The sequence below is a fragment of the Anolis carolinensis genome, chromosome 2 (genome assembly GCF_035594765.1).
Source record: "Anolis carolinensis isolate JA03-04 chromosome 2, rAnoCar3.1.pri, whole genome shotgun sequence".
NCBI classification, from domain to species: Eukaryota; Metazoa; Chordata; class Lepidosauria; order Squamata; family Dactyloidae; genus Anolis; species Anolis carolinensis.
In genome coordinates this window covers 156418697-156437567 of record NC_085842.1, presented here as the reverse complement: position 1 = coordinate 156437567, position 18871 = coordinate 156418697, and positions in this window count along the sequence as shown.

Genomic DNA, 18871 nt, shown 5'->3' with positions numbered 1-18871 from the left:
TTGTGAGGCCAATACTAAAAAAAAGTCAACCTGAACCCCTCTATAATGGGCAACTATCGGCCAGTGTCCAACCTTCCCTTTCTGAGCAAGGTTTTGGAGCATGTTGTGGCCTCCCAATTCCCCAGATTTCTGGATGAAAAGGATTGTCTAGATCCATTTTAGTCTGATTTCAGGCCTAGTTATGGAACAGAGATAGCTTTGGTTGTCTTGGTGGATGACTTATGGAGAGAGCTGGACAGGGAGAGTGTGCCCTTGTTGGTTCTCCTGGACTTCTCAGTGGCTTTTGATACCATCGACCATGGTATCCTTCTTGGCCATCTCTCTGAGATGGGAATGAGAGGCACTGTTCTACAATGGCTCGTCCTTCCTGGAGGACCATACCCAGAAGGTGGTGCTGGGGGGCTCCTGGTGGTGCTGTTTGAACTGTGGGGTTCCTCAGGGTTCCATTTTGCCCCCCATGCTGTTCAACATATAATGAAACCACTGGGAGAGGCCATCTAGAGCTTTGGAATACAGTACGACCTGTATGCAGATGACATCCAACTCTACTACTCCTTTCTACATAATGCCAAGGAAGCTGTCCTGACCCTAAACCAGTGCCTGTCATAAGTAATGGACTGGATGTGGGCAAACAAATTTAAACTTAATCCAGACAAAATAGAGGTGCTCCTGGATAGTCAGAAGGCAGACTAGAGAATAGGAATCTAGTTTGTGCTGAATGGGGTCACACTCCCCCTGAAGTCACAGGTCCACTGTTTGGGGGTCTTTCTGGACTCGGCATTGAACCTGGAGGCCCAGGTATCTGCGGTGGCCAGGAGGGTCTTTGTACAATTAAAACTTGAGCGCCAATTGTGCCCGTTCCTTGGGAAACCAGATCTGGCCACGGTGGGTACATGCCTTAGTTACATCCCATCTGGATTACTGTAACGTGCTCTACATGGGGCTGGCTCTGAAGAGCGCTCAGAAACTTCTGCTGGCCCAAAGAGCTGCTGCCAGGTTGCTGACTGGGGCTGTCTACAGGGAGCGGACAACCCTGCTGCTGCAGCAGCCCCACTGGCTGTCAGTCTGTTTCTGGGCACAATTTAAATTGCTAGTTATGACCTTTAAAGCCCTAGATGGTTCAGATCCGGGCTATTTGGCTAATGGCATCCCCTTGTATGAACCTTCCCGGACCTGAGATCTTCAGTGAGGCCCTTCTCTTGGTCTCACCTCCATCTCAACCTTGGTTGGTGGGAGATGAGAGAGCGGGCCTTCCTTCTCGGTGGCTGCCGCTCGACTCTGGAACTTCCTTCTTCCCAGGGAAGCCAGAATGGCTCCCTCCCTGCATGTTAGAAGCAAACATGCACCTATGCAGTCCGACCCATTTCAAACTGGCTTCAGAGCAGGATATGAGGCTGCTATAGTCGCCTTAGTGGATGATCTCTGTCTTTAACACTGACAAGGGTGTGTGTCCCTGTTGATGCGCCTAGATCTCTTAATAGCTTTTGTTACCATCAACCATGTATCCTTCTGGAAAGGGGCTTTGGGAATTGGAGGCACTGTGTTGCAGTGGCTATGATTGTACATCTCAGGCAGGTTCCAGATGGTGGTGCTTGGGGATAGCTGCTTCTCAAAAAAGAAGTTGTTATATGGCATCTCACAAGGGACCATTCTGTCACCAATGCATTTTAACATTTACATGAAATTGTAAGCATGGGGCGGGGTTTTATCAGTGTGTTATCAGTGTGCCTTATCCATGCTTTCAAAACCAGCTTCAGCTAAGCATAGCATATCTTCTCCGAATGAATGGCTGGAAGAGGCAATGAGCTGAATCCAGACAAGACAGGTGCTTGTCATTAAGAGTCCTTACCTGAGAATGGAGGTGTATCAACCATTCTACACTCCTAAAAGACTGTCTTCGCAGCTTGGGAGTGCACCTGGATCCATCTCTCCAAATGTCAGAACAGGTAGATGCAATGGTCAGGAGTCCTTATTATCAGCTTCGGCTGATATGCCAGTGACGCCCCATCCTAGATTTGGAGGACCTAAAGATGGTGGTACGTGCACTGGTAACCTCAAGGTTGAACTTTTGCAATGTGCTTTATAATGGGCTATGTCTGTACCAAGTTCAGAAACTCCAATTAATTCAAAACTTTGGTAGCCAGATCAGTACAGGAACATCTAGGAGTGAGCATATCACTACAGTCCCTCTACTGGTTGCCAATTACTTTCCGGGCAAAGTACAAAGTGCTGACTTTGATCTTTAAAGCCCTACATGGTTTGGGTCCAGGTTAGCTACAGGATCACCTTCTCCCATACAATCTATGGCCCCTTAGGACACATTAGCCCTCTGGGAGACACATCCTCCAACAAGTCACAACCTAACTGGCAATTGTTACACAGAATACCTTTTCCGCCTCAAGACTGTGGGTTGACCTGCTGGAAGAGATCCAACAAATAAATCTGAAATACTAAACAGCAACTCCTGGAGTTATTTTTGGCCAAAATGTTATTAAATTAGCTTACATACAGTATAAGCTGCTTTGTGTCCCACATTTAAAGCAAAGCAGATTATAAGTCAAATAAATATGTTCCATGAACCCCCATACATACCTGGAACTATGGATGATTGTTTTCTTATACTTGAGCCCAAAGTATATCATAGAATCACACTAGAATACTTAGAAAGGCCCACAAACATTTTCATGAGGAAATATTTTTTGAGTACCTGTATGTAGAAACTGTGAATATTGAATCTATGAATAAGAGGGTTAATAATTTTGGTTAAATTCCTTAACACTTGAGCTCAGTAGTTTTTTTTTAATGGTGGGCCTGAGGCCAAAGCTACCTAAAGACCCCATGGGAGCCCAACTTTTCCAGGGTGACGCAGTTGCCACCACTTAGTCACAGAAAGTTGTTTTCTCACAGCTATCGTGATACAAAAACTTCAAATTTCTGGCTCTCCGAAGGTGAAAGTTAAAGGACAATTTCCAACACAAGTAATAACCCCCCTTTCAGGACAACACCACCCCTCTTCCAGTCACATATTTCCCAAAGGTGCAAATCTGAAAGAAAGGAATATGCTGGTCTCCATAACATCTTTTCATAGCTTTTTCAGAGGGCGAGGTAGGCTGAGATGGGACGTGAGAGATGCTCTCCCACTTAAAACTGCCCCACTCCTTTTTGAAGATAAATAATTGATTCTAGTCTAAATTGAAACAAAAATAACTTCATAAGATCACTCATCCCATCCCTACCCTCCCCGTCTTTTAATGCCTTCGTAGCTTAGGTTGAATGTTACTTGAAGATGTGAGCATCTGTCTCTTCCCTTCTGGCTCTGATTAAGGGACATCTCTGAATGTGGTCGGTCCTTCCTGGACTACAGAGCCACAGACCAAAATAGTTTTTCTACACCAATCTTTTTCCCAACCTTTTGCCCAACCCATTTGTAAATGCTCCACCCCTGAGCTGCCCTCACTTTGACTCGGAGCACAGAGGGACCGCTGAGAGGCGGAAACAGAGCAGAAATTGGAAGCCATTTCTGTATCTTTTTAATAGGTTTGGGAAGGAGCGCAGTAAACAACCCATCACTGTCCGCCGCTACACGAAGATCATCGTCACTGGGTTTACACAAAATTTAAACAACAATGACACAGCGCACAGAGTAGCCACGGATCTCTTGCCAGAGAGAGTGGGTCACGCATACTTTCCATTTTAGGTGAAGCGAAGGGGTGAGTCTGGCATGCTGCCAGCTTAGCCAAGTTCAAAATCATTTGGAGGCCCTTTGAGTGTCTTTCTGGGCATTTTCTCCCACTCTGCCACTGCTTTTCTTCTTTCCAGGGTGTGGCTGCTGTGCGTCTTTCATGTGACAGACCCAAACCACAGGAGCTACAAAGAGATGCAGGCTTATTGGGGAGAGGAGTGACATACTTTGGCAGCTGATTGTGAGCCCACACCTGCAAGATTCAAGTGCAAGACAGGTGTACCTTTGTCCTGGAGGTCACCTGTCTGGAAAGTCAGGAAAGGGTTTGTAGCAATGATGTTATACAGTCTCAAAATGTGGGAGCATCTAGCCAAGCCAAGGAGAATAAACATTTAAAATAACCAGCAGGAGCACAGGTTCACCGATAATGCCCAAAACAAACACACCTTAGTCGGTGTAAGTCTGCTGCCACTCTGCCTCCCTTTCCATTCTTGCCATAAAGTGCTGCAGCTAAGGAATGGTCAGACAACTTTCCCCCTATAATCGTGGAACTCTAAAGAGCCAGCAGGATATAGATCCCTCCAAAGGCAATGCATGCACCTCTTTCTGCCTTTTTCTGCAGGGGGTTATGTCTCAATGATGACCACTTCCACTTCCCTAGAGGGCCTGCGTTCCTTCACCAGCATGTTGATCATGCTCTCCGACTTGATCAGCAAGTTGCAGCCTAAGAAGAACACCCCAAAGATAACAGTCAGGCAGAGCACGCACAACACCGCGATCTGTACCATCCTCACCACCTGCTGGTTCCTTTGGTCCTCCTTGGGCACCCAGGCCCCCGTCACCAAGGTGCAGCAGGAGGAGACGAGGGAGTCCATGGTGGGGGGGATGGTCCCTGGAGGGGAAGCATCCCGGATGGAGAGCGTGCCGTTTGTCATCTGCGAGCCAGGCGGGCAGGAGGATGCAGCCGGGAGCCTTGCGATGGCTGGATCCCTCTCCTGCTTCTCCCCTGAAGATGCCAACGGCTGCCTTGCCTTTTTCCAGCAGCCTTTTCGCCTGGATGCCTGCAGCATAAGTGCTCCCTGAGTGGGATTGTGGCTCAGGGTCAGTGGCAGACGGGGAGGGCTTAAGTGATGTCAAGAGAAGGATTCTCTTCCAGCTGTGGAGCAGATTGCCATCATACGCTCTGTCTCTGAGTCTTCCCGTCTCTTGGCTGGAGAGATGCTGGCGCTTGGAGGAGGACTCTGACGGTTTGGAAAACTTGCCTTGCTTGCCAAGTGGGCCGTCGTGTCGGATGAGCACCCAAATTCTTCTCAGGCTCAGATTAAAATGTAAGACAGAGAAGTATTGCAAGATCCCACCACTGACACCAAAACATTCCTACATTTCTTTTTTCTTACTACTCTGGCAGTGACATCAGATCCGGTGTGGTACAGCAGTAGACTAAGACTGCAGGACATTAGGGTTTCAATCTTCACTCGGCCATGGAAAACTACTGGTTGATTTGGGGCAAGTGACACTCTCTCAGCCTTAGAGGAAGGCAACTTGCTCTGAATAAATATTACAAGAAAACCTCATGATAGTTTCACCTTATGGTTGGCATACGTCTGAAGTGAACTGAAAGTATACAGCAGGCATGGGCAAACTTCAGCCCTCCGGGTGTTTTGGACTTCAACTCCCATAATTCTTAACAGCTGGTAAGAATTAACTTGGAGGGCCAAAGTATGCCTATGCCTGGTATAGAGCAACAATAAGTAGTGGTGGGTATGGTGCTAGGAAGTGGAGAAGGTCTGGATCTCACTCCTTTGTCACCTTACTTCTGTTGCCTTGCTTTGTGGCCAACCCTGTACAATGGAGGAGTGGGTGGGAAGAATGAAAGCCAGATTAAGATCCCTGGAAGCCCTCAAAACTTGGCAAGAAAGTGCACATGTGCGATCTATTTGGCATGTCATGATGGTGGTATGTCTGTGCTTTCAAGTCATCTGTTCACTTATAGCAACCTCATGATTTTCACTGGCAAAACCACCTCTTGAGTTTTCCTTGCCTGAGAAAACCTTATGAAATTCATGGTGTCGCCATAACTGACAGGGGCTTGAAAGCGTGCACACATACAGGAAGCAAGAAGTCAAATGTTAAATGTTAACCGTCATAATTTTCCAAGCCTTGAATCAACTTGCTAAATAATCCACAACCTTTCCAAGTCTTTTTGGGAAAGACTGGGATCATATCCCAGTAAATCTGAGGCAAACTGAAAAATGCTCTTTTCTACATGTTGGCTTTTGCCAGTTCCGTTTCTGGCTAAGCACTTGCTGCCACCTTCATGAAGTTTGCCCTTCTATTCAATGCCCAGCAAAGAGATGCAGTTCAGATTTCCTACCTAGATCACTAGCGAAGAAAAGAATGCGGATAATGCTGCTGCTGAGGGTCTCTCCAACCCCCGTTTCCAATGGCAACAAAATTAAATAATTCAAGATAAGCAATGATTCGTACAGAATATCTGACCATAGGGGAAAGCCAGATGTCTCCCCATGGTACATTTCTGTGGAAACAATGGGGCTTAGGGGGACTTTTCTATTTATTTAGTCCTTTGTCATGCATGATTTTTTATTAACGAGATATATTTCTGCCTAGAATCTGGTTTCATCGGTTCTGAATACAACAAGCAAGTTGTTTCACTTAGGGTGAAGGTAAGGCGACCCTATCACAGAGATTTCTTGTCAAGATTTATTTAAAGGGGATTTGTCTTTGTCTTCTTCTGAGAGAGTGTGACTTGCCTAAAATCACCCAGTGGGTTCAGAGCCATAGACTATGGTTCAAATCACTACGACACACTTTCTGAATTTCTTCCGTTTTTCCTACCTCCCTTTCTTTCGTCCTTTCTTACTTTTCTTCCTTCCCTCTCAGTTTCCCGCCTACCTACCTTTCTTTCTTCATTTTCTCTCTTCCTCTTTCACTCTCTCCTTCCTTCCTTCCTTCCTTCCTTCCTTCCTTCCTTCCTTCCTTCCTTCCTTCCTTCCTTCCTTCCTTCCTTCCTTCCTTCCTTCCTTCCTTCCTAGAGGGTCACAGATGATCCACGAAGAACTGTAGGAACTAACTAGTGAACCTTGCTTCATTTGGGGTGCATCTACACTGTCGAATTAATGCAGTTTGACACCATTTCGATTACCATAGGTCAATACTATGGAATTATGAGAGCAATCATTTTACAAGGTCTTTCTTTAGTCTTCAAACTACAACTGCCATGATTCCATAGCATTAAGCCATGGCTATTTTTTTCGTGTCAGGAGCGACTTGAGAAACTGCAAATCGCTTCTGGTGTAGCCGTCTGCAAGGACATTGCCCAGGGGACGCCCAGACATTTGATGTTTTACCATCCTGTGGGAGGCTTCTCTCATGTCCCCACACCGGGAGCTGGAGCTGACAGACGGGAGCTCACTGTGTTCCCTGGATTCGAACCATCGACCCTTTGGTCAGCAGTCCTGCTAGGTTTAATGCATTATGCCACTGGGGCTCAGCCACGGCTATGAAAGTGATGTTGAACTGCATTAATTCTACAGTGCTGATGCACCCTTGGAGAGGCAAATACTTTTTGGTTGTTATAGGTCAAATCACAGTTGGCACGTTACACAAGCCAGCTGAAACATTGTCTGCTCCAGTTGGCCACCTATTTTATTGATTGTCATGACTGCAATGGGCAAAAATCTGGCAAGGGATGATGGTCCTTCCCTTTTTGGAGCTCCTTAACAGGGAAAGTGTGACTACTGGAATTCCTCCCTGTCTCGCCTTTATTAAAAGCATAGGAGCCCAGTTCCAAATTGGTCGCAAGCCATACAAAAAATCTGCATTTTGACAAATGTGGAAAACATTTTAAGAAAGGTTTGGAAAGCAGACAAGTCTTCAGAGGAGACTCGTAAAATTAGGGTAAATTACCACCAACTGATGTGGTTTGGGTAATGCCATTAAAGCTTTCTGTTCTCTTGTAAGTCTTGGTGCTAAAGTCATGTGAGTCTCATATTCAGAAAAAATATAATAGTATTATTAATATTTTTAACCACACACATTCCTGTCTCAGTCCTTGGAGAATGAACAGTTGAAAGCATGAGGCTTTTTCTTTTTTTAAAAAAAGTTACTGATTTTAAAAATATAACACAAAGGAAAGGGAGGGATAGGAAACCAAAGGGGGAAAAATGAGACGAAGCACATAAAACGTGAATGTGGCCTGCATTTACATTCATATAAGTTTCCCAGATGTCCAAAACACTTTCTTGGAGTTAAAAGTCGATGAAATATATTATGTTCTTGCTCGTAGAGCGAGTGAGGACAAGCTCCCACTTCATTGAAAACCCATGTTCACTTGAACAATTAAGTATTGCGATCCAGTTTGTCTTCTGCATTTCTTTATGCAGCCCAATGTGCTTTCTAGAATGACATACCATCCAATATTTCACAGACACAAACGTCAAACATGTGGCCAAGCAACATCAGAGTGTGGTCAAGATGACAAAAGTTATTCATGAGGAGGAACACACAAAGCTAGAAGCTTCAGCAGTTTGCTTTTTCCTGAACCTACTGGAAAGTTAACTAGTCAGCTCCCTCTTCTTCTCTCTGTTTTTCTGGGTCAATTGAAGGAAAAGTACTTTTCCACTTGGGACTTCAGTTTGCAGCAACTGAATTAAGCTCGGGCTAAAGGGAGAGACTGAGAGTAACCCCAACAAATGTGGAGAGCTCCCCCCCCCCCCCCCAGTATCAGGAGTGACTTGGGAAACTGCAAGTTGCTTCTGGTGTGAGAGAATTGGCTGTCTGCAAGGACATTGCCAAGGGGACGTCTGGATGTCTGGTAAACTGGCTGGGATTTCTGGGAGTTGTAGCCCAAAAGACTTGGGGACCCACAGGTTGAGAACCACTGGTTTAACCCATTGCGCCACCGGGAGCTGACTGTATGATATTCAGGGCAGCCTAATCCACTTGGCTGCTGTCTCTTCCTGCACTGCCCAGTGGCCCTTTCACACCAAATTGTTATGGTGCAGTGATTCCATTTTAAATGCCACGTCTACATCCTATGGAATCCTGGAGTTGGGAGTTTAAGCAGGGATCTTTCGGATTCTCAGCCAGGAAGCTCCTCTGGGGCCACTGACCAAACGAAGAAACACAGGAAGATTCCCTAGGATGCAGCCATGGCAATTAAAGTGGAATCACAGCAGTATACTCCTGGGATGGGAAAGGGCCCCCGATTGCTGCCCAATTATGCAGCCTATGAATACATATTCAAACAGAAAACATTATTTTCTTTCTCACACCTTTTAGTTGATGATATTATGTGTTTGTGACTTTTGGGGGGAAGGGTGAATATAAATAAAGTTGTTATTATTATTATTATTATATTTTGGAATTTGACATTTTAAGTCTCCTTGAAGCCTAATTAGGAGACACCTGCATTGATAAAAGTTACCTCTTTTCTGCAGGCCCTGTTTTTGATGCTTTATTTTTTAAAAAAATGTCTTTTTAAAGGGGCAAGTATGTTAGGTCATTGTAATAAAAGCACAAAAATATTTCCACCCGCACTTCAAATGGTGGGTGGGAATTGTGCAGTCTGCCAGATGTTGATGAACTGCAATTCCCAGGATTCACCACTGGCCATGCTGACTGGGCCGATGGGAGTTGTATTCCATCTAAAATGTGGCATGTTTTTCCATCTTCCTGTAAAGCAAGAACGGGGAACCTTTGGCCATGCAAATGTTCTGTCTCACAAATTCAACAAATCCTACTCATCATGGCCAACGGTCAGACTGTGGAAACTTTAGGCCAAACATCTAGAAGGCCAAACATCTGGAAGGCCAAATTTTCCCCACCTCTGTCTTAAAGATGGGCAGATCTATCATGGCACAAGTGCCAATGCTTCATCAAACTACAAATCCTAGGATACGAAGCACTGAACTGTGACATTTGAAGTGGTGTCAAACTGCAATATTTCTACAGTGCAGATGCAGGCTTAGTCATCCTATTCTCTTTTTAATGGAAGTGGTCATTTTGAATTTTTCTGATTTAATTTTTTAAGCAAGCTAGCAAGCAAGCAGCTTTACCTTTGGATTGAAATCAATTCACGACAAAGATCTAGCCTAGGTTGTGGTGCGACACCTGCCTTTAAATCAGTTTCTCACTCAGGGTTGCTTCAGGCTCTGCAAACAGTTGCTAAAGAGTCTGCGAGAGAGTATTTAGGTTTTTTTAGTTGGAATGATACTGTTTATGCAGGGTTTGAGTAAGATCTGAAAATTATTTCAAGCATTATTCCAGAGTAAAAACATTGAGGAAATCAGCCTATGGAGGACAGGGGTTTTAATAGATGGTAGAAACTCTCAAAAAAGCATTGTTACGGATAGTTAAAATCTAGCACATAGGGAGAAAGAAAGTCTGGAATCCTCCTCATGTTTAGTTCTTCTCTGTGTAAAGCTGCTGATTTACATTCTGCCAAACATCACATCACAAACCTGGTTCAAACAAGTGTAGATTGCCTCCTAGTGGTTGCCAGAGTGGCTTCAACTTGGGAATCCATTTCAGCCAATTGCTTTCTATGCTTAGTTCATATTTACCCCTCTTCTGCATAATAGATAGCAGGACTCTTTTGATCTAAGGCGTTTTTCACAAGGAAGAGGCAAAATGTATTGTTTCTCTCCAGAGTGTATCATCGTGAGCAACTCAATAACAGGATATTTGTGACAATATTTTTCCAAAGGGAGTTTGCCTTTGCCTCTCTTTGAAGCTGAGAGTGTGACTTGTCCAAGGCCATCCAATGAGTTTCCATGCCTGAGCAGGGATTTTGACTGTTCTGTATCTTTACATGGTTTTGTTGTATGTATGCATAAGTGTGTACGTATTGTATGTTTTACGTGTTTTGATATGGTCAAAAGTGACTAATCAATAAAGAATTGTTGTTGTTGTTGTCTCTGTTCTCCAGAGTCATTGTCCAATGTTCAAATCACTACACTATACTGGCATTATTATTATTATTATTATTATTATTAGCCGATCCATTACATAGTCCTAGACACTTGGGAAGTGTCCAACATATGATCCAATACAACAGCCAGCATAGTGATCTTGTTTGATGTACTAATCTTGTTGTGTATCAAATACTACTACTACTACTAATAATAATAATAATAATATCCCTTCGAAATAACAAGGTATTATTCCACTGATCCAGGCGGAGGCCAAAAGGGAGCCAGGCAGTGAAGGATTTTCCATTATCCCCCCCCCCCTCATGTTTTTGCTGTTGAAACAACTCTTGTTTATGACATGGGAAGGGGAATAACCAGTGAAAGGGCAAAATAGTTTTCCAACCCCCCCCCTCCCATAAAATGGAATATCTTTCTCTGTCTAGGCCCCCCTTTGGAGTCTGCCTGGATAATGGAACGGTACCAATAACAATTATGACTTGGGCAAGTAACACTCTCTCACACTCAGAAGAAACTCTTTCTGAACAGATTTTGCCAAGAAACCGGTCAGTGATAGTTTTGCCTTAGGTTCACCAAAAATCAGAAATGCCTGAAGCATACAACAGACAATAAAAATAAACGTACATGCATTTTTCAGAGGTAGTTTGATGTAGTGTTTTCACTTTGGGTCTCTATTCCGAATAAGAAAGTTAAATCCCTTCAGGATCATAGCTGTTCAATCACACTGCAATCATCACACTTGTTGTAAAAGGATAGTGCAAGGATGGGAATGGAAGATGCCATCCATGCCAGTTACTCATCATCTCTGTGTGAGATGACGTCAGCCAGAGACAGACAGTAACTCTATTCATGCATCTATGGGCTAAACGTGGAGAGGCAGCGCCAGTGAGCTTTGCCTCCTTTTCCTTTCACCTTGAACACTGACTCTATTTCTGGACTTGCCTGGTTAGTGCAAAGGTCTGATGAGGGATTGTGAAAACATAGGGCAGATTCCAAGCATGCAGGAGCTGGATGCATTGCAAACTATCCCTTTTTACTTTCACACATTCAGAAGTGGAACGGGAATGTGCACACACACACACACACACACAGGAATTCATGTATGCTACCATATGCTTACCACTTTAATCCCTCAGAGAGAAGTGCAAGCATGCTTGGTAATAGTTTAAACCAGGGGTCCTCCAACTTTTTAAAAAGAGGGACGGTCCACAATCCTTCAAACTGTTGAGGGGCCGAATTATCATTTGAAAAAAAAACTAACAAATTCTTATGCACACTGCACGTCTTATTTGTAGAGCAAAAAAAACCCCCAACAATAATGAAAGAACAATACAATATGTAAAAATAGTAACAATTTTAACCAACATAAACCTTTCAGGATTTCAATGGGAAGTGGGGCCTGCTTCTGGCCAATGAGCTAGTCAAGTCAATTAAGTCACATCAGACTTTGACAAGCCTAAGTCTAAAACAGGGGCCCCTGATGGCACAGTGTGTTAAAGCGCTGAGCTGCTGAACTTGCGGACCAAAAGGTCCCAGGTTCAAATCACGGAAGCGGAATGAGCGCCCGCTGTTAGCCCCAGCTCTTGCCAACCTAGCAGTTCGAAAAAATTCAAGTGTGAGTAGATCAATAGGTACCGCTCTGGTGGGAAGGTAACGGCGCTCCATGTAGTCATGCCGGCCACATGACCTTGGAGGTGCCTATGGACAACGGCGGCTCTTCGGCTTAGAAATGGAGATGAGCACCAACCCCCAGAGTCAGTCACGACTGGACTTAACGTCAGGGGAAACCTTTACCTTTAACTCTAAAACTAAGGACGGGGGCCAGGTAAATGACCTTGGAGGGCTGCACCTGGCCCACGAGCTTTAGTTTGGGGAACCCTGGTTTAAACCATAAAATCATAAGAGTTGGAAGAGACCCTATGGGCCATCCAGGCCAACCCCATTTGGAACACATAAAGCACTCCCAAGAGATGGCCAACCAGCCTCTGCTTAAAAACCTCCACGGAAGGAGACTCCGCTGGACTCCAAGACATTCCACTGCTGAACAGCTCTTACGTCAAGTCATTTTTCCTAAAGTTTAGGTGCAATATCGTTTTCTGCAATTTGAATCCATTCCTCTGTGTTCTAACCTCCAGAGCAGCAGAAAACAATGTGGCATCCTTTCAGGTGGTTATCATGTTCCCTCTCAGCCTTCTTTTCCCCAAGCTAAACATGGAAAGAAAAACCAGGGGCCTGAAAAGATAGCAGATAGAAATAGTATTGAGGTGTGGAACAAAGGCATTTATTAGATCTTCTCCCTGAGGAATGGAGTATTTCTGCTACCTAGAAATAATCTTGGATGAGAACATTTTTTAAACATTTCAGGAACATATATTGTAACCAATTCTGTCTACATGAGAACTATCTAAAACAGGTTTTGAGCAGTATGAGAATGGCATTTGTTTTCATATGCATGCCTCTTGGAGTCTCATATGATGGCCATCTGAGTGGAAGTTCACACAGCAAGTACAGCAGAAAGTACGTTTATGATCTCTGTGGCATTAATTCTGTCTCACTATTTACACACACAGGAGCCAATGTGGTGAAGTAGTTTGAGTGTTGGACTATGACTGAAAACAAATTGGTTGACTTTTGGTAAGTCACGCAGCCTCTGAGGAAGGCAATGGCAAACTCCCTCTGAACAAATCTTGCCAAGAAAATTCACCGTAGGGTGAAAACGACTTGAAAGAACGCAATCAATGTGTTCATAAAATCTAGCCAGCACTTCCCTGATATGCCACATGAGGTCCTCAGAAACTTCTTTTTAGAAATTCTAGATCAAGGGTTCTCTAACCTTTTCAGCCATGCAAAGGTTTCTTGTGGAGCCCCAAAAATGCTTATATTATATATGTGTGTGTATGTATGTATGTGTGTGTATATATCAGGCATTGGCAAACATTTTGACCCACTGCGCTTTAAAATTTGACAGACGATGCAAGCTGGTGGCAGACAAATAAAGTATTTGTGTGAATTAATTGGAAAAAAAATGAACAAATTCCTATGCACACTGCACATATCTCATTTGTAGTGCAAAGAAAAAGAAAGAATACAATATTTAAAATGAAGAAAATTTTAACCAACATAAACTTAAAAGTATTTCAGTGGAAGACTGCAGAGGCCATCCACTCCAACCCCCTTCTGCCATGAAGGAAAAGCACGAAGCGCTCATGGCAGGTGGCAATCCAACCTCTAGTAGTAGTAGTAGTAATAGGAGCAACTCCAAGAGCCATCCAGTCCAAACCCCTTTTGCCATGCAATAAAAGCACAACCAAAGCACCCCCAATAAATGGCCATCCAGCCTTTAAAAAAAAAATAATAATAATAATAATAATAATAATAGAAACCCCAGGGGCTATCCAGTCCAATTCCCTTCTGCTATGTTGTGGCGAAGGGGCTTGCGTGTTCCAATGAACCTGCGGTTATAACCATTGGAATCATGCACTCCCAGGAGGGGCTGCAGGGAGGTTTTAGACTAGGCACAATTTAAGACCGCAATGGTCTTCTTAGGAGGAAGATAACATGGTACATGTTAAAATGGCTGTGAAGGCAGAAGAAGGCTGCAACAGATTGAGAAGCCACTGTTGTCCTCAACCACGCCACTGGTTGGGACCCTCACTCTGTGAAGACTGTGTGTAGATCGGCTGTGCACCAACCTCCACATTAAAAAAAACCTCATGCACAGGCATCTTCCAAGAACTTGGAAGGCCATCAGCCTTCTACCTGAGCGGTGGGAGGGAAATGGGGTTCTGGAAGCAAGGAATGTGCAGGCAGGGCCGGCCCCACTATGGAGGCCACTGAGGCCGCCGCCTCGGGCGCAGGTCTGGGGGGGCGCCGTCAGGCTGGGCGGGAGGCGGGGCACCGCCCTGACGGTGCCCCGCCTCCCGCCCAGTGCGCCCTGGCCTGGCTGGCCTTGCCCGGCTGGCTGCCCGCTGGGTAAGGCCAGCCAGGCCACAAGGCTTGCCAAGCCAGCTGCCACAAGGCCAGGGTGCACTGGGCGCGAGGCGGGGCACCGTCAGGGCGGTGCCCCGCCCTCCCGCCCAGCGTGCCCTGGCCCTGCCTCCCACGCTGCATGGGAGGCGGGGCCAGGGCGAATAGCACGGAAGGCGGGGCCAGAGTTGGCCCCGCCTCCAGCGCTATTTGCCCTCGCCCGTCTGGCCTTTTCTAGCTGGCCAGACTGCAGCGGAGGTCCCTCCAGGCCGCAATCGCGGCCTGGAGGGACCTCCGCTGCAGTCTGGCCAGCTAGAAAAGGCCAGACGGGCGAGCGGGAGTAGCGTGGGAGGCGGGGCCAACTCTGGCCCCGCCCCCCACCCAGCGTGCCCCGGCCCCGCCTCCCACGCAGCGTGGGACGCGGGGCCAGGGCACGCTGGGCGGGGGGGGGCAACTCTGGCCCCGCCTCCCACACTATTTGCCCTGGCCCCGCCTCCCACGCAGCGTGGGAGGCGGGGCCAGGGCGCGGGAGGCAGGGCCGGTGGCAGGGGCGCTTTTCAGCACCCCCGCTTAACATTGAAAATTATCTCCGGCCGGCCCTGTGTGCAGGGGGAAAAGGTCTGCATGGGGACGGGTGTGGAGGAAAGGACCTGCATGGCGCGGGATAAAGGGTCTGGGTCCTAGGAGGACAATGTTAAAGTGGCTGCTGCCAGCAGGAGGAAGGAGGCTTGAACAGAGCCTGAGCCTGAGAGGCCATGCCTTTCACAGGGCCTCCCTCCCTTCACACGATGCCTTCCTTTCTGGGCCCAACTTTATCCTCACTGGCTGCCTCCCTGGTAGCAGGAAAGCTACCGCTGAGTGTGCTTGGAGGGGAGGGGCAGGAAAGTCACCATCATGTAAACTTGGGAGGGGGAGGAGCAAGGAGAGTGGAGGGAAAGCTCCTGCCATGCAAGCTTGAAGGGTGACGAGGAGGGAGGAGAAGCACAGAGCTCCCCAGTATACTTCCCGGAGCTCCAAGGGCTCCATGGAGCACACTTTAAGAACTGCTGTTTTATATGATGGAGAAATTCTTCTATGTATAAACATACAATACTTTAAGGATCAGTACTGTGTTACGGAGTACCTATATTAAAATGCTTGAAGAGGTTATCTGAGGGTTTGGTGTCTGCTGCCCCATTACTCTTTAATTTAATATCAAGGAGCCAACTGGAATTGCAGACAGGTGCTTGAAGTCAGCAATGGATTGGACAGGGACTTATCTAGATATGATAGATGGGCTTCTGATCAGGAGAGACCCAGCCAAATGCCGTAAAAAATGCAATTTTTAAAAATGAGATCATATTTCTCTTTAAAAGTGACATTTACTATTTGGGGGTGCTCCTGCTTTGGCTCTACATTTGAATGACCATGCAGCAGTGGAATCCAATACTGCCTCTGCATAAACTTGGGCTGAAACTGCAGCTATATCCATTCCTAAGGATCTCAGATCTGGCCCTGGTTGTACATGCTTCAATGTCACCAGGACTGGATTGCTGTAACATTCTATGATGATATACTTTAAGGTTTCTAGGGATACTGCAATTGGTCCAAAATAAAGGAACAATAATCACAAGCATGTATCTATGTGGTCATGTTACCTCCTGTTCTGTAATGTCTCAGCAGGTTTGAGTTCAGGATTTAGTATCAAGATCAATAGAGGACCTTCTCTGGCCACTTCCTTGTAATTTGAGTGGCCTATCCATAAACAAAGGTGGCTTGTGAGAACAGAATTTGAGGGAAATCTTTTGATATGGTATACATTTACCTTTGCTCAATCCTCCCAAGGGTTCTCAGATAATCCTCAAGCCCCACCAGCAAACCATTGTAGGTGATCTTGTCAATATCCACTGGCCAACCCATCCCAACACAAAATTGTTAGTATTAGCAAAGCAGGTTGCTATTGGATTCACTGTCCATGTGAGCTTCCCATAAGCATTAGATCTTGTGTCTCCAATGTTAGACTAGATAAACTTTTGACATTTTTAGATATCATATATAATACAATATTTTCCCAACTGAAAATGTACTCCTTGATGCTTTCTGCCATATTCCGGGCAGCATGTCCAGCTCTTAATTATATCAAAGCAGGCTAGTCAATTACTGTTGCCCCTGTAGGCATAGCAACATTTATACTTATTATTGTAACAATCTCTCCATTAACTGCTACAAACTTTTATCAAATTTTGTTCCTCAACAGCAGACAGAATAACCAATTCAAGCAACGGTTTAAGGAATACATAAAAAATGGTGTACTCTGCCATCACGTTACGTGTTTCTGGATACTTGTTTAATGCTGTTTCCAAGACCAGGTTTTCAAATACGAAGTGTTTCAGGTAGTAAGTGGCAATCCTTCTGAAGAATAAAACAGAGATGGCTATAGTTGTTTGTAGAATTCAGTCAGCATTTAAGACAGCCTGCCTCAGGGGAGAGTGCTTGCTCCACCAATGTTTAACATTTACACAAATGATCACCCACCGCCAGAAAGGACAGAGTTTCATCTATGCTGACTACTATGCCATCACCGCTCAAGCAGGGAGCTTTGAAATGGTTGAACAGAAGCTCTCTGAAGCTTTAGGTGTTCTTATTGCCTATTACTGGGAAAACCAGCTGATTCCTAATCCATCTAAAACATAGACATGTGCTTTTCATCTTAAAAACAGACAAGCATCTCAAGCTCTGAGGATTACTTTGGAAGGAATCCCACTGGAGCATTGCAGCACACCAAGTTACTGGAGAGTTACTCTGGATCACGCTCTGACTTACAAGAAGCACTCCTTATCAAAAGCAAATAGTGGGTGCTGGAAATAATGTTGTACGAAAGCTGACTGGCACAACCTGGGGATCACAATCAGACACAGTGAAGACATCTGCCACTGCACACTGCTACTCTGCTTCTGAATACGCATGTCCAGTGTGGAATACATCTCACGTTAAAACAGTTGATGTGACTTTTAATGAATTAGGCCGCATTATCACAGGATGTCTACGCCCTACATCACTGGAGAAATTATACTGTTTAGCCGGTATTGCACCACCCGATACCCATCGGGAAGTAGCCACCAGTAGCTAAAGGACTAAGGCATTGACATTTCCGGCCCATCCTGTTCAGATTATCAGAGGATAACCCAAACAGAGTCCAAAACTGGCAGGCTGAAAGTCAGAGCTTCAATCAGTGGCTGACACCGGATGAGAAACTCCCTCCTAGGCACACACAAGACAGAGCAACTTTGAAGGTGCTGAACAGATTGCACAGGTGCCACAAGATGTAGAGTCAATCTTAAAAAATGGGGTTTCAATGTGAAGTCCACAATATGTGAGTGTGGAGAAGAATAAACCCCAGACCACCTGCTACAATGCAGTCTGTGCCCTGCCTCATGCACAATGGAGGACCTTCTTACAGCGAAACCAGAGGCACTTAAGTGGTCAGCTTCTGGTCAAAGGAAATGTAGTACAATACAAAGTTTTAAACTTTGTGGTTTTAAAATGCATTATAACTGTATTCTCAATTCACTTCTGACACAATAAATAAGCATTGAAGTCATTGTATATGGAGGTAGCAGAGCAATCCTATAGAGACTGGGGCGATGGGATTTCCCTTCAGTGAAGGAAACCCTATTCCCCAAGCCCTGCAAAACCTATGGTGACCACAGCAGAAGGCTGGGATGCAATGGAGGAGTGGGGAAAATGCTGCCCTCCAGATTGCTCAACTGCAATTGTTATCAGCCTAAACCAGCACAGGCAATGAGGAGTGCTGAGAATTCATCATCTGGGTAGCCACTCTTTCCTCATTCCTGAGTTAGAGAACTGTTGATTTGTTGGGTTGCACTATTCAAACTATGACGCATGTATCCCAACAAGCTCTATTTGTGGTAGTAAGCCAAAAAAAGTGCAGTTTTGTTCATATTCTAGTTTTCAGCTACCTGATAGAAAGCACCTGACAATTAGGTGTGCCACTGTGTGTGACTGAATGTTCAGACCTGTACTTTTGTTTTCAGACACTGCAATGGCCAAAACTGTGAAAACCATTCAGCCTAGCAAAAATGAGCTATGAAATGGTGTCAAACTGAAGCAAATACTACAAAAGACATAGAGCTGCAGTTCCAACTTTAATGAGGCAACTTGATAAGGTTGTGTGTCCATCTAGACAAGCAATTGAACAGAAGTGTGAGCCAGACACCACCAGGCATATTGCCATGGATTCTACTAGGTGACCAAAACATGTCAGTTTTGAAAA